At 32.5% G+C, this 18,055-nt stretch overlaps 1 long non-coding RNA gene across 1 annotated transcript; it reads left to right on the forward strand.

The window, feature by feature from the left end:
• Positions 1–1,147: 1,147 nt before the first annotated feature.
• On the forward strand, positions 1,148–3,277 carry LOC121219608 (uncharacterized). Its single transcript, XR_005916495.1, has 3 exons — positions 1,148–1,185; positions 1,659–1,739; positions 3,238–3,277. It is a non-coding gene; the product is annotated as an uncharacterized lncRNA (long non-coding RNA).
• The last annotated feature ends 14,778 nt before the right edge of the window (positions 3,278–18,055 follow it).

Raw genomic sequence — 18,055 nt, forward strand, 5'->3', positions numbered from 1 at the left:
AATGAAACCGAACTAGTATTAACCGAATTAACTAAAATTTTTAATCCTTTAATAGTTAATTGAACCGAAATTTTTCAAAAAAAATTAACTAAACTGAAATATTTTGGTTAATTCGGTCGGTTAACCGAATTAACTGAAATTTATAAGTTTTTTTTGTTAAAACAAGTATAAAACATATCAAAAAAATTGCTAACGTTCATTTTCTTAATAGTTAAAAAAAATATTATATATAATATATATTATTTATTTCGATTAATATAAAAAATAGTTCAAAAAATATATTGTCAATATAAAAAATATATTATATAAAATATATATTATTTATTTCGATTAATTACTCGATTTTGAACCAAATTAACTGATAACCGAACTTCTAAAAAATCATTAACCGACCTCTGACCGAATTAGATCGGTTAATTCAGTTTAAACCAAAATTTGAACACCTCTACCAAAAACCATAAGCTTGTTACATGAAAATTGAAGAGCACAAATTGAAAACCGACTAAGCTTTGTCACATTTTCCTCCCCTTTGGACGTAGAGCTTTTAGTCACTTCTTAACTTCAAATCCATAACCAAAATAGAGAATCAAGTTAAAATATCAAGAATCAACAATCAAAGGCCTTAAAACTACTTGAAATGATGCATTTGATTAAGCGAAAAATCAACTTAGACTTCAATTAATCACATTCTAACGATGTAATGTGTAACAACCCGGTTTTGACCCTAATCGGAATAGTGGTTTCGGGACCACAAATCCGAATTAGAAAAATATTATTAATATTATTTTGTGTGTTTATTTCGTGTGCATTTGATTGTGTAAAATTTTCGTGTTTTAATTTCGTCGTTTAAGTGTCCGATTTAATAAAAGGGTTTAATCGCGTAAAATAAAAGTTAGAGGTTAAAATTTAAAAGCACCTATTTGTAGTTGTCTTTTTAAATGGGAGGTCTAAAGATGTAATTAGACCAAGATTTAGTTAGTGGGTGGTATATGCCAACATTGCCCTTAAGTTATGTAATTTATAATTTATTTAATTAAGGTTAATTTAGTCATTAAGTAAATTATAATATTATAACTAAAATAAGTCATAAAAAGATGAATATGTTCATCTTTGTTAGCCGAATATTGGAAAGGAAGAAACCATCCATGGTTTCTTAAGTTTCGGCACTTTCATAGCAAAATTAAGGTATGTTTTCGTTTCGGTTTTTGATAATTTTTACGTTTTTGAGATCGTTGCTTTGAATACTACCCGACCCATGCTTGAATTTCTAATTTTAATGAATATTTTGAGTTATGCCATTGATGAATATTTGTGTTTTGTGATGTTTGATGATGAATAATGGAAGATATGTCTTAGATTAACATGTTTTGTCTTGGGATTTTTGATGAATTTGAGTATTTAGGGCTAAATTGTGAAAATAAATTTTTGAGGGACTAAAATGTGAAATAAATGCAATGTGCGGACTTGTATGAGAACCATGAATATTCGGCCCTTATGTGGTATGGACAAATTTTGTGTATTTTGTGTTTTGTGCAAAAAGGACTAAATTGCAAAAAGTGTAAAATGTTAAGGGCAAAATGGTAATTTTCCCATTTATGTATTTTTGGACTTAATTGAATGTCTTGATGAATAAAAAGGTTAAATTTGATTATGTTTAGATCAAGAAACGAAGAAAACGAATTTGGATCGGGGAAAAACAAAAGCAATCGAATAGTCGATTGTGTCTGCTGATATTCGAGGTAAGTCTATCAGCTATTTAATGTTATTAAATTAATATATATGTAGGTATATCTATTATGTTTGTTGTTGAGCTAAAATTAAAAGAAATTTAATTGAATAAATTCAAATTATAAATGGTATAAATATGTATATACAATGTTCGAATATATATATGCTTATATAAATATTTTTGAATTAAGTTAAAGTATGAATGGTATAAGGTATATATATATATTCAAATAATTATATATGTATCTATATGTATATATACTTGAATTTGGTTGGTTGTATGAGAATTATATATATATGTGCATATAATATTCAATTATATGTAAGTAAATACATGTAGAAATTCTTGCTTAAATTAAAGATATGTATAATACATATGTATACATAAGTTTCGAACATATATATGTAGGTAAAACATTGGGTTTGATTGAAGGTATGTATGTTGTAATTGTACAGATAATTTCGAATAAGTGGTTATAAGGGAGTTGGAACATCTATATATATATGAATAGGTCTTGATTATATTTTAAGGTATAAATGTTAAATACGTACTTGGGAGTTCGAATATATCAAAATGTATATTCGTGTACAGATTCTTGAATTTAATTGAATGTATGAATTGCAAACTCTTTGTGATTGAATATGGACTACAATGAATGTGTGTTTGCTATAAATAAATATTTGAGAAATTATTCTGTATATGGAAAAATTGAGATTTTCAGGCTTAGAGCTTAGCAGGCTTATTGCCGGTGAAACACTTCAGACAAAATGTCTAGCAGGCTTAATGCCGGTGAAATATTTCAGACTATATGTCTAGCAGGCTAAGTGCCGGTGTACTGAATCAGGCTTTAAGCCTAGCAGGCTAAATGCCGGTGAATCTGTTTTTAAGTATGTGATTAAGTGTATAATTATATGATTTTGGATATGTTTAATTGATAAGTATATTTATATATACATTCGGCTAAGTGCGTTTGATGATTATATATATTCGGCTTATGCACTTGTAAAATATATATATCTGCTTTGGGATTTTGTATTTGATAAGTATATACTTATAAATATTTGGTACACATACTTGATTAGTAACTACATATGCATTCGAGATATATATATACCTTTGTTTATAAGTATTTGATAAAAAAATGAATGCATTCATTCATATGTATTAGAATTGTATTTGCTTAATGTTTATCATGAGTATACATACATATTCGATTATGATATGTGTATAATATATATATATGCTTAGTTGTGTACATTCGGTTGTAATGTGGTTTGGTATAAATATAAAATCAATTGATCACATTCGACAAGTATATATATATTGGACTATAAATAAAATGATCTGAGTACAATAATGTATAAATATTAGGTATTCGTGTTAATTGAAATCTCAGTGAATTAGATTAAAGAGTTATATTATTTATATTTATATACATTTAGTTATGCTGTAGACTTACTAAGCTTTAAAAGCTTACTCTGTTTGTTTTCATCCATTTGCTTTTATAGATTTTGGAGACATGTTACGAGCTCGGGGATCATCAGCATAGTCCATCACACTATCGACTTCTTTTGGTATTTTGTTAAATATTTGAACTTAATCGTATGGCATGTATAGGTTTGAGTACAATGTTAATTACATTTTGATTGTAAATTATAATAGCTATGCGAAAGTAATTAAATTTTCATGTTGTGATCAGTTTGGTTTTAGAAATGGTTGTGTTTGTTCAGTAATGCCTCGTAACCCTAATTCGGCGACGGAGACGGGTTAGGGGTGTTACATTTTATTGGTATCAGAGCTACGGTTTAGTCGATTCTTGGGCTAACGTAGCATGTATGAGTCTAGCTATACATGCCATAATTTTTATATCGAGATAGTGTGATGACTGCTGATGTCTAAAAATGTGTTTTCGTATAGTAATGGATCCCAATCGAGCCGTAGCCGATGATGTTGAGAGTATAGCGCCTGCTCCCGCACAAGGGACAGAGCCGGTAGATTCTCGACCGACCTCGAGTAACCAGGAGGGAGAGGTTAAACAAGCCTTCTACCAAATGATGAATGACTGGTTTACTCAATATGTCTGAACTAATCCGGTTGCACAACAACCTCCACCCCCGACTAATCCACCTTCAATTCCTGTTAGACCCCAAGTAAGTGATCTGATGAGATTACTTAAGCCTCCGGTTGACAAAATTCGAAAACACGGGGCCGAAGAGTTCAGAGCTACTAATGATGATGATGCTGAGCGAGCTGAATTCTGGCTTGATAATACTATTCGAGTGTTTGATGAGTTATCTTGCACCCCTGATGAGTGCTTGAAATGTGCCATATCTTTGCTACGGGACACTGCATATCACTGGTGGAATACACTAGTATCGGTGGTTCCGAGAGAGCGAGTGACCTGGGAATTCTTTCAGACTGAGTTCCATAAGAAATACATTAGCCAGAGATTCATTGATCAGAAGCGTAAGGAATTTCTTGAATTGAAACAGGGTCGTATGACAGTGATAGAATATGAGCGGAAATTTGTGAGACTCAGTAGATATGCTCGAGAATGTGTTTCGATTGAAGCTATCATGTGTAAAAGATTTGAAGAAGGGCTGAATGAAGATATTAAACTGTTAGTTGGTATACTTGAGATAAAAGAGTTCGTAGTACTTGTTGAACGAGCTTGTAAAGCTAAGGAGCTCGGGAAAGAGAAGAGGAAAGTTGACTATGAAGCTCGAGATTCTCGTAAGAGATCATTCAGTAAATCGTTTCAGTCGACCTCAAGGAAATCCAGAGAGGATCATAGCCAATTTAAAGCTACTACAGGGTTTCCTAAGTATGATAGAGATCGACCCCCTGTGAGTTCACGAGCTACTTCAGTTGCTAGCGTTGGTAGTGTTCAACAAAATAGATTAGAGTGCAAGCATTGTGGGAAATGGCATCCTGGAGATTGCAGATTACATGATCGGTCTTGTTTTAAGTGCGGTTCAAAGGATCATTTCATTTGAGAGTGTCCGATGGTAGCTGAGCAAAACACTGTGCAGAATACCAGATCGAGTAATGTGCCAGTACGAGGTAGACCGCCGAGGCATTTGAGTAATGTAAGTGGTAGTCAGAGAGGAACAAAGGACACGACAGTTCGATCTGAGGCTCGTGCACCTGCCAGAGCATATGCCATCCGTGCTCGGGAGGAGGCTTCTTCTCCAGATGTTATTACTGGTACTTTCACTCTTTATGATACTAATGTTATTGCATTGATTGATCCTGGTTCGACTCATTCTTATGTGTGTGAGACTTTAGTATTCAGTAAGACTTTGCCTATTGAGTCTACTGAGTTTGTAATTAAAGTATCGAACCCCCTAGGCCTGTGTGTTTTGGTTGACAAAGTGTGCAAGAATTGTCCGCTGATGATTCGAGATTTATGTTTTCCGGCTGATTTGATGTTGTTACCATTCGACGAGTTTGATATAATTCTGGGTATGGATTGGTTAACTCTGCATGATGCTATAGTAAACTGCAAACGGAAAACTATTGATCTACGGTGTCAGAATGATGAGATTATTCGGATTGAATCTAATGATCTGAATGGTTTACCAGCAATAATATCCTCGATGTCGGCTCAAAAGTATGTGAGAAAAGGTTGTGAAGCTTACCTTGCATTTGTTCTTGATAGTAAAGTGACCGAAAAGAAGATTGAATCTGTGCCACTAGTGTGTGATTATTCAGACGTGTTTCCCGAAGAATTACCGGGTTTGCCACCTATTCGAGAGGTAGAGTTTGGTATTGAGTTAGTACCAGGGACGACTCTAATTTCGATAGCTCCATACCATATGGCACCGACCGAATTAAAAGAATTGAAAACACAGTTGAAAGAGTTGACTGATAAAGGTTTTGCACGACCAAGTTTCTCTCCTTGGGGGGCACCAGTTCTATTTGTGAAAAAGAAAGACAGAACGATGAGAATGTGTATTGATTACCGGCAGCTCAATAAGGTGATTATAAAGAATAAATATCCGTTACCACGGATTGATGATTTGTTCGATCAGTTGAAAGGGGCTACTGTGTTTTCGAAGATAGATCTGAGATCAGGCTACTATCAGTTGCGAGTTAAAGACTCTGATGTGCCAAAGACTGTTTTCCGAACGAGGTACGGACATTATGAGTTCTTGGTTATGCCTTTTGGACTTACTAATGCACCTGCTGTTTTCATGGATTTGATGAATCGGATTTTTAGACAGTATCTGGATCGGTTTGTGGTAGTATTTATAGATGATATTTTGATCTACTCTCGTGATGAAATCGAGCATGCTGATCATTTGAGACTTGTGTTACAAACTTTGCGAGATAAACAGTTGTATGCAAAGTTCAGTAAATGCGAGTTCTGGTTACGTGAAGTTAGTTTTCTGGGCCATGTTGTGTCAGCATCGGGTATTCGGGTTGATCCAAGTAAAATTTCAGCTATACTTGATTGGAAACCTCCGAGAAATGTCTCTGAAGTTTGAAGCTTTCTGGGACTCGCTGGTTATTATAGACGGTTTGTGAAAGGGTTCTCTATGATTGCGACCCCGATGACAAAGCTACTACAAAAAGACGTTAAGTTCGAGTGGTCAGAAAAGTGTCAGAAAAGCTTTGATCAGTTGAAAGTTCTTTTGACCGAAGCTCCAGTCCTAGTTCAACCCGAATCGGGTAAAGAGTTTGTTATCTATAGTGATGCATCTTTAAATGGTTTGGGCTGTGTTTTGATGCAGGAAGGCAAAGTTGTAGCCTATGCCTCAAGACTGTTAAAGCCGCATGAAAGGAACTATCCGACGCATGATCTGGAATTGGCCGCTATTGTATTTGCGTTAAAAATATGGCGTCACTATCTGTTTGGCGAAAGATGTCATGTTTATTCCGATCACAAAAGCCTGAAATATTTGATGACTCAGAAAGATCTGAATTTGAGACAGCGTCGATGGTTAGAATTGCTGAAAGATTACGAGCTTGTGATTGACTATCATCCAGGAAAGGCTAATGTTGTTGCTGATGCCCTAAGTCGAAAATCACTGTTTGCTTTGAGTGCAATGAACGCACATATGGTTATGTCTGATGATGGTGCGATAGTAGCTGAGTTGAAAGTAAAACCGTTATTTGTTCAACAGATTTGTGAAGCCCAGAAGGTCGATAATGATTTACTTGCAAAACGAGCTCAGTGTGACTTAAATGTTGATTCAGAATTTCTAGTTGATGCTGAGGATTGTAGAAATCGATTATGTGTTCCGAGAAATTCAAAGTTAATACAGGTGATTTTGAATGAAGCTCATAATAGTCGATTTTCTGTTCATCCGGGAAGTACGAAAATGTATAACGATCTGAAACAGCACTATTGGTGGCACGGTATGAAACGAGACATTTTTGACTTTGTTTCAAAATGTTTAATTTGTCAGCAAGTTAAAGCCGAGCATCAAGTACCATCTGGGTTGCTTCAGCCGATCATGATACCTTAATGGAAATGGGACAGAGTTACGATGGATTTTGTATCCGGTTTACCGTTAACACCCAGCAAGAAAGATGCAATTTGGGTTGTTGTTGATAGATTGACAAAATCGGCTCACTTTGTTCTGATTCGTATTGATTATTCACTTGATAAACTTGCTGAATTGTACATTTCTCAGATTGTGAGATTGCACGGAGTGCCTATTTCTATTATTTCGGACAGAGACCCGAGATTTACATCGCGGTTTTGGAAGAAATTACAAGATGCTTTAGGTACGAAACTACATTTTAGTACAGCTTTCCATCCGCAGACAGATGGTCAATCCGAACGAATCATTCAGATACTTGAGGATATGTTGAGATGTTGCATTCTCGAGTTTGAAGGTACGTAGTAACGATACTTACCTTTGATTGAATTTGCTTATAATAACAGCTTTCATTCTAGTATCAAAATGGCACCTTATGAGGCTTTGTACGGTCGTAAATGTCGTACACCACTGTATTGGATCGAGCTCAGTGAAAATAAGATACACGGGGTTGATTTGATTAAAGAGACTGAACAGAAAGTGAAAGTGATTCGGGATAGTCTGAAATCAGCATCGGATCGTCAGAAATCTTATGCAAATGTGAAAAGAAAGGATATAGAATTTCAGATCAGAGATAAAGTGTTTTTGAAAGTCTCACCGTGGAAGAAAATACTCAGATTCGGTCGTAAAGGCAAATTGAGTCCGAGATTCATTGGACCGTATGAGATTATAGAGCGTGTTGGATCGGTTGCTTATAGATTGATGTTACCGCCTGAGTTAGAAAAGATTCATAACGTGTTCCATGTTTCGATGCTCCGTAGATACCGATCTGATCCTTCACATGTGATTAGTCCGACGGATATTGAAATTAACTCTGATATGACATATGAAGAAGAACCGATTAGCATTCTGGCTCGTGAGATCAAAGAATTACGAAATAAGAAAATTCCGTTAGTTAAAGTATTGTGGCATAAACACGGGGTTGAAGAAGCCACTTGGGAGTCAGAAGATACAATGAAAGAGCGTTATCCAAACCTATTCACCGGTAAGAATTTTCGGGGACGAAAATCCCTAAATGGGGGAGAGTTGTAACAACCCGGTTTTGACCCTAATCAGAATAGTGGTTTCGGGACCACAAATCTGAATTAGAAAAATATTATTAATATTATTTTGTGTGTTTATTTCGTGTGCATTTGATTGTGTAAAATTTTCGTGTTTTAATTTCGTCGTTTAAGTGTCCGATTTAATAAAAGGGTTTAATCGCGTAAAATAAAAGTTAAAGGTTAAAATTTAAAAGCACCTATTTGTAGTTGTCTTTTTAAGTGGGAGGTCTAAAGATGTAATTAGACCAAGATTTAGTTAGTGGGTGGTATATGCCAACATTGCCCTTAAGTTATGTAATTTATAATTTATTTAATTAAGGTTAATTTAGTCATTAAGTAAATTATAATATTATAACTAAAATAAGTCATAAAAAGATGAATATGTTCATCTTTGTTAGCCGAATATTGGAAAGGAAGAAACCATCCATGGTTTCTTAAGTTTCGGCACTTTCATAGCAAAATTAAGGTATGCTTTGGTTTCGGTTTTTGATAATTTTTACGTTTTTGAGATCGTTGCTTTGAATACTACCCGACCCATGGTTGAATTTCTAATTTTAATGAATATTTTGAGTTATGCCATTGATGAATATTTGTGTTTTATGATGTTTGATGATGAATAATGGAAGATATGTCTTAGATTAATATGTTTTGTCTTGGGATTTTTGATGAATTTGAGTATTTAGGGCTAAATTGTGAAAATAAATTTTTGAGGGACTAAAATGTGAAATAAATGCAATGTGTGGACTTGTATGATAACCATGAATATTCGGCCCTTATGTGGTATGGACAAATTTTGTGTATTTTGTGTTTTGTGCAAAAAGGACTAAATTGCAAAAAAGTGTAAAATGTTAGGGGCAAAATGGTAATTTTCCCATTTATGTATTTTTGGACTTAATTGAATGTCTTGATGAATAAAAAGGTTAAATTTAATTATGTTTAGATCAAGAAACGAAGAAAACGAATTTGGATCGGGGAAAAACAAAAGCAATCGAATAGTCGATTGTGTCTGCTGATATTCGAGGTAAGTCTATCAGCTATTTAATGTTATTAAATTAATATATATGTAGGTATATCTATTATGTTTGTTGTTGAGCTAAAATTAAAAGAAATTTAATTGAATAAATTCAAATTATAAATGGTATAAATATGTATATACAATGTTCGAATATATATATGCTTATATAAATATTTTTGAATTAAGTTAAAGTATGAATGGTATGTTTGTTGTTGAGCTAAAATTAAAAGAAATTTAATTGAATAAATTCAAATTATAAATGGTATAAATATATATATACAATGTTCGAATATATATATGCTTATATAAATATTTTGAATTAAGTTAAAGTATGAATGGTATAAGGTATATTTATATATTCAAATAATTATATATGTATCTATATGTATATATACTTGAATTTGGTTGGTTGTATGAGAATTATATATATATGTGCATATAATATTCAATTATATGTAAGTAAATACATGTAGAAATTCTTGCTTAAATTAAAGATATGTATAATACATATGTATACATAAGTTTCGAACATATATATGTAGGTAAAACATTGGGTTTGATTGAAGGTATGTATGTTGTAATTGTACAGATAATTTCGAATAAGTGGTTATAAGGGAGTTGGAACATCTATATATATATATGAATAGGTCTTGATTATATTTTAAGGTATAAATGTTAAATACGTACTTGGGAGTTCGAATATATCAAAATGTATATTCGTGTACAGATTCTTGAATTTAATTGAATGTATGAATTGCAAACTCTTTGTGATTGAATATGGACTACAATGAATGTGTGTTTGCTATAAATAAATATTTGAGAAATTATTCTATATATGGAAAAATTGAGATTTTCAGGCTTAGAGCTTAGCAGGCTTATTGCCGGTGAAACACTTCAGACAAAATGTCTAGCAGGCTTAATGCCGGTGAAATATTTCAGACTATATGTCTAGCAGGCTAAGTGCCGGTGTACTGAATCAGGCTTTAAGCCTAGCAGGCTAAATGCCGGTGAATCTGTTTTTAAGTATGTGATTAAGTGTATAATTATATGATTTTGGATATGTTTAATTGATAAGTATATTTATATATACATTCGGCTAAGTGCGTTTGATGATTATATATATTCGGCTTATGCACTTGTAAAATATATATATCTGCTTGGGATTTTGTATTTGATAAGTATATACTTATAAATATTTGGTACACATACTTGATTAGTAACTACATATGCATTCGAGATATATATATACCTTTGTTTATAAGTATTTGATAAAAAATGAATGCATTCATTCATATGTATTAGAATTGTATTTGCTTAATGTTTATCATGAGTATACATACATATTCGGTTATGATATGTGTATAATATATATATATGCTTAGTTGTGTACATTCGGTTGTAATGTGGTTTGGTATAAATATAAAATCAATTGATCACATTCGACAAGTATATATATATTGGACTACAAATAAAATGATCTGAGTACAATAATGTATAAATATTAGGTATTCGTGTTAATTGAAATCTCAGTGAATTAGATTAAAGAGTTATATTATTTATATTTATATACATTTAGTTATGCTGTAGACTTACTAAGCTTTAAAAGCTTACTCTGTTTGTTTTCATCCATTTGCTTTTATAGATTTTGGAGACACGTTACGAGCTCGGGGATCATCAGCATAGTCCATCACACTATCGACTTCTTTTGGTATTTTGTTAAATATTTGAACTTAATCTTATGGCATGTATAGGTTTGAGTACGATGTTAATTACATTTTTATTGTAAATTATAATAGCTATGCGAAAGTAATTAAATTTTCATGTTGTGATCAGTTTGGTTTTAGAAATGGTTGTGTTTGTTCGGTAATGCCTCGTAACCCTAATTCGGCGACGGAGACGGGTTAGGGGTGTTACATAATGTGTATCTTAAACTTTAAAACACACAATCTTCGGCCCAAATCCAATCAAGATGGAAAAGAAAACAAACCTCACAACTTGAACATGAAACCGAAATGAAAATAGACCTTACAACTAGGCATTTAAAATCAAACTGAAACGTAAACAAACCTTGCAATTAGACCTCTAAACTTGAACAATGAACTAAATATTTAATCCTTACGAGAAGTTTGGAAATATCTTCCTATGAGAGGTTTGAAAACATTTTCTAGTGAAGATCCAAAAATAACCCAAAATATTCATTTTTAATAAAAAAACCACTGTAACACCCCTAACCCATATCCGTCATTAGAACAAGGTTATGGAGCATTACCGGAGTTTACAGATCAAGTACAAACATTTCATATCATTTCTCATTCATATAAAAAATCAATCATAATCAATCATATTGTCCCTTATATGAGCCCTCAAGGCCCAAAATATGCAATAGAAATAAGTTGGGACTAATCCGGGTACTCAAATAATTTTTCACAAAATTTTAAAATTTTTCCTAGATGCAGAGGACACACGTCCGTGTGATCAGGCTGTGTGGCTCACACGGCCAAGAGAGACACCCATGTTACAGGCCGTGTGGGCATTCGAAATAGGGCACATGACCGTGTCCTAGCCCATGTCTGTGCCTATATAACTCTCTGACTTAGGTCACACGCCCGTGTGCTAGGCCGTGTATAGGTGCAGGGGTCACATGGCCAAGACACACACCTGTGTGTCAGGCCGTGTGATCAATTATGAGCATTCTGTTTTGAAATTTAAAGATTGTAGGGGACACATGGCTAAAACACACGCCCATGTACTAGGCCGTGTGTCACACACGGTTGAGACCCACGTCTGTGTCTATGCCCGTGTGGACAAAATAAGGCCATTTACAAGTCTTATTTCTCACCCAAATTGTATTTATCCTTCATCAGCACTTTAACATATTCTCAAGCCAATACAATACATCCAAATCAAACCAAAACGAAGTCTTATACATGACATATAAACTCATATGTTCAATTATCCAAACTTACCAAAACAACCATACATACATATAGGCATATTTTACCAAATGTATACTATCTCAAATCAAACCTTAACATACATATATGATTTCCATAATTTATCCATTTCAAACACACATCAACATATTAAGGCTACTTGTTACATATCAAAACATACAAATTACAAGCCATACCAATGGCTAAATTTCAACCAAACACATACATGACATTCTTGACCACTTTTAGCCTATACATGCCATTATAACCTAAAATTTAATTTACTTTTTATACCAAAATGAGTCGTTGGATAGTATGAGGTATCTCCGCCAAGCTTCCAACCCAAGGAGCTTCCGAAGTACTATAAAACAAAGGAAATAAAACAGAGTAAGCATTTAATGCTTAGTAAGTTTGTATAACAGGAAATTTAACTTACCATTTAATTTACATTTAAGATAAGCAAATAAACATGCTTAAGCCAATTTGGCTATTTGCCTAAACACATATCCTCATCAAGCATCTTAGTCATGTAATTCACATAAATACCAAGAAACATGAATGAGCTCATCAATATTTAATTTCCACATACATGTATTTATCACTTCAAGTGTCCATGAACATGTACATATCATATCTTTGTATTTCAAGTATTTCTCATAGTAATTCATCTTGAATTCATATCGTCTCATATCGGAACTTTACCCGTTGAATCATTTAAAATATCGATGGATACAAGGATAGTACACATGAAGTGTACAAAACTGTAAACCGTCAATTCATATTTGGGAATGCTCATATGAGCACATAAACGGGAAGCTCTCTCTCGGGCCATATAACGGAAAGCTCATGTGAGCCATGTAAAGGGAAACTTATACGAGCTGTATAATAGGAAGCTCATAAGAGCCATAATCAGGAAGCTCATGCGAGCAATAATGGGTAGCTCCGAAGAGCCATTAATCAGGAAGCTCTAGATAGCCATATATCGGGAAGTTCAAGCGAGCCAATATGGAGAAGCTTCGGAAAGCCATTAATTATGAAGCTCACAAAGAGCCTTTAATCGGGAAGCTCACAAAGAGCCATATATCGGGACGCTCATAAGAGTTGTGGTGTGTCTACAACACATGCAGAATCACAACCAATCGGGATGCTCCGAAGAACTATTAACGGGAAGCTGGCAAGAACTATATAACATGAAGCTCAAGAGGGCCATATATCAGGATGCTCGTAAGAGCTAATAATGGGACGCTCTTTCAAGCTATGGTGTGTCCGTAACATATGCAGGACCACAACCAATTCGGGAACCCAGTATCTATCAAATTTTATTTATTTAATCGAGACTTAAAACTTATCGAGCATTATCAAATATGTCACCGATTTTCATACATGTCAATTATACAATACACATACACAACATTCAATTTAAAACATATAAATATACAATTTAATTACACAAACTTACCTTGACAAATGTTCGTGAATTGTAGTCTACTAATTCGATACTTTTTCTTTTCTTCGATCCAATTCCGTATTTGGTCTATCCGGATCTATACGAGTAAATTTAGCTTAATTTAATACAATTCATATTCAATTCAATCCAATTCACATTTTAGGAAAAACTACTATTTTGCCCCTATAGTTTTATTTAATTACGATTTTGTCCCTAGGCTCGGAAAATGAAATTCATGCAATTTAATCCTTATTCTAAACCTAGTCAATTTTTACATGTCACAATAACAGCCCATGTATTTCATAAAATTCATAATTTTTCCATGAATTTCATCAAAATTCCCTTTACAAAAGTTGTTTACCTATCAACAACCTTTCATTTTCTACCACAAAATTTCATAATTCAACTATATTCATCCATGGAAAAACCCTAGTACTTTGATAACTTTGCAAATTAATCCCCGAGATAGTTAAATTAAGCTATTACAATCTCGAAAATATAAAAATTACTAAAAACGAGACTTGAATACTCACCTAATTGAGCTAAATAAGCTTGCTATCTTCAAGCTCTTCTAACTAGGGTTTCCATGTAAAATTATTTGGGAAAGATGATGAAAAAGATGATATTTTCTTTATTTAATCATTTATCATATTTTATTATTTTTACTTTCCAATTTAGTAATTTTTTTATTTAATTTTCCATGGATGAATCAACATACTTATCTACTAACTCCTCTTAATGGTTTATTTTCCATATAAGGACCTCAAATTTTGAATTCCATAGCTATTTGATACTTATACCTTCTAGAACTCAACTTTTGCATTTCATGCAATTTGGTCATTTTATCAATTAAACAAGTAATCGGTAAAATTTTTTTACAAATTTTTCATACGATATTTCTATCATAATGCAAATCATGAAATAATATTACAATAATTTTCCTTTTGGACTCAGATTTGTGGTCCCAAAATCACTGTTCCGATTTCACTGAAAATGGACTGTTACAATCACTTTTCTATGAATTCTTTAATCTTTTATTGGGCTTAATGTTGAGGCCCATATTGACCCAAGTGTTTTCAATCCAATTTTGAAGCCCAATTGTCATTCAAGGTCCAGTTTTAAATTTCAAGCCTGGTTTGTTTTAACCATAAATTTGATGCAGAGTTTAGTTTAAACTCCATTTCAAAATCCTGAATTGAGTTCAGGCCCAATTTCATCCATTTTATCTTCAGCGCCTAAAAGCCCATTTTGTTTTATTTTTTTTGCAAATAGGGTTTGAAATAAGAATGTTCAAATTTCGGTTAAACTGAATTAATCAATTTATTTTGGTTAATAATTTTTTAGAAATTCAATTATCGAATAAATTAGTTCAAAATCGAGTAATTAACAGAACTTAATAATTAATAATACAAATTATATGTAATTTTAATTCGATTAATTCGACCAAATGAACCTTATCAATTTATTTATTTTATATGTTTTATACTTGTTTCAACAAAAAAATAAAAACATATAAATTTTTGTTAATTTGATATGTATTAACAGAAATATTTCGATTTTATTATTTTCTTTTTGAAAATTTTTCAATTCAATTAACGGCTAATTGATTAAAAAATTTGATTAATTCAATTTATACTAATTCGATTTGGTTAATCCAACAGTTAACCGTTTCAACACCCTAATTTGAAACCTAATTAGTTTTTGGCTGCCAGTGAGGACACAAGGAAAAGTGACAATAACAGATTGCAAACAAAATATGAAACAGCTTTCTGAATAACAAACAAATCAAAACAAGATTAGACAGGGTTTTCGTTAATCAAATACATTTTTTAAAGATTAATGATAATTTGAAAATTGAATATAAAGATGAATTTGCAAACAGAAAAGAAAAAGTTATTGGACATCGTACACAACTCTTCGCCATCAAAGACTAGAGACGCTTGGTTCTTCGGCGGCAGAGTCGGCTGACATATTCATTTCACCAACAGCGGAGCCAACCAACATAAAAATAGAGAAGCAGAGAGAATATAAAAAATAAAAATAAAAAGGCTTCTCTGAAAATGTTTTAAGAGGAAATAAGAATAGAATAAAATTTTGGCTTTTATAAAGGCAAGGTGGGAAAATTGCAAAAGAGTCCCTTTGTGTTTTTAGATTTTTTATGCCTTTTGCCTTTTTAAATTATTCAGAAGGTCTCCCCGTGTTTTGTCTTTATTTTTTTTGGAATCTCTGCCTTTCATAATTGTAGTTTTCGTCCTAGAAATTTTTAATTTAATTCAAAAATTCAAATTTTGGCTGGAAAATTGCCAATAAAATCCTTCTACTTTTATATTTTATAAAATTTCAAAATAAAACCTTATATTTTTAAAATAAATCAATGAACAACATTTACTTCCATTTTACTTTGCATGCAAAAACTATGTGAGGACAATATACAAAGTATTAATGTAATTCATGAATAATTTTATTAACCAATCTGTTCAAAAAAATTACAAGTGTACTTAGACGAAAAAACTACACTTAGGGCACTAGATCCAACATTTTCATCATGCTCAACAACACTCCTTCCTATTCTGCTGATAATCCTATTGCAATAATTGCAGGTAATGTGTTCTGCTCTCCTAAATAATCATATTTCAGATGATCAAGTAGCAGTTTAAATTCCAAAACGGTTTAATAATAGAAGGAACCATTTTAGTTGTAGTTGGACTTACATGTTCTGGTTGTTCCTTACTTTTAAGCCACCAGTCGAGCTAAAGGACCAATTCATCATTTTCTTGTTTTGGATTATCAATTGCCTCTTCCTCTGGCTTGTCCTCATTCAACTTGATTGCTTCCAACACTTCCCTTTCTGGATTGTCAGTTACTCCTTCTTGTGAAGTGAACTCTACAGTTTCGACAGTTTCTTATACCCCATGTATGCTCATTGCCACTTACCGTTTCTAACAAGTTGACTATTTCGCGACCCGTTTTCGACCAAATACTCCCTCCAACTATGATATCAAATTGCTGTTTGTTTTGCCCATCCAACCCACCATAGAAATGTTGCAATTATAGTGGAAGGTTAATGCCTTCCCCTAATATCTTCCGAATAATTACTTTAAATCTCTCCTGTGCTTGTCCCAATGTTTCAGTAGCACTTTGCTTAAATTCAAATAACTCCTCGTATGTGCTAATTACTTTAGTCATCGGTACAACTCGACGTGGAAATAATTTTGCAAATTCGGTCTAGGTGGTGATAGTGTCTGGAAGTAGCACATCTAACCAAACTTTTGCTTGTCCTTCTAGAGCGAATGGAATAAGTAATAATTTAATAACTGTTGAAAAATCAAGTTTAGAAAATGCAGCGGAAAGGGAAAAACCAAAGTTTTATTTTTTTTTCAAAACAAGAACTTGATTGTGATATCTAAAGTAATAAACACTTAAACAAAGTTGCATATTTTCAATTCGTCTAGGATGAACACTTCGATCAAGTAGTGTTCTCCACTATCCTCAAGCTCAAGTTTGTCGAGTGTGAGCTTACTTTGAATAAAAATTTAATAAAAATTACCAGTAGGGTAATTTTGTAATTTCTCTAAATTTTTGGGCTAAATTGTAAATAAGAAAAAATCTCTAAAAATTTTTGAAATAATTTCTTCAGAAAAATTTCTATGTACAACTTTCTTTTAGATTCAAGCGTGTAAATAATAAATTAAGGCTCTCTTTATATAGAGAGAGTTTAGATAATTCAACTATAATTAAACTTAATCATTTTGATATTAAACTAATATAATATTTATCAAGATAAATATTATATTAGTTTAATATTAAATATTATTAAATTAATAGAATATTTATCTACAAGATAAACATTAAATTAAATTAAATATTAAAAAATTCACTTTAATATTAAATTAATAAAATATTATTAAGATAAGTATTAAATTTAATTTAATATTAAATCTAATAAAATAATATTATTTTTGGAATAGTTAATTTGAAACCAAATTCTCTAGTAGAGTCTCAGTAGGAGTGTAATTCTTCCACTGCTCAACCACCGAACACTCACCGTCATCGACCATTTTTCGACCACTGGAATGCGACCATAAACACCTCGAGCTAGTTCAGTTTTTGTCGGTTCAGTTCAGGTCAGTGACAACTTGGCCTGTCTAGTCTAGCCACCAGTTGGACAGTCCGCCCGGTTTCACATACCAGGCCTAGTTTGACCAAATTTTGGATTTTGGTCTTGGTTTTGGGCTCCTAAGCGCAATTTACGATCTCAAATCTGATTTTCGAGTTCAATTACCCATTGGGCCAATTGTGTAACTTGAAAATTAATTTCCAAACATATCATATTAATTTT

Source organism: Gossypium hirsutum, chromosome D07, assembly GCF_007990345.1.
Source record: "Gossypium hirsutum isolate 1008001.06 chromosome D07, Gossypium_hirsutum_v2.1, whole genome shotgun sequence".
Lineage (NCBI taxonomy): Eukaryota > Viridiplantae > Streptophyta > Magnoliopsida > Malvales > Malvaceae > Gossypium > Gossypium hirsutum.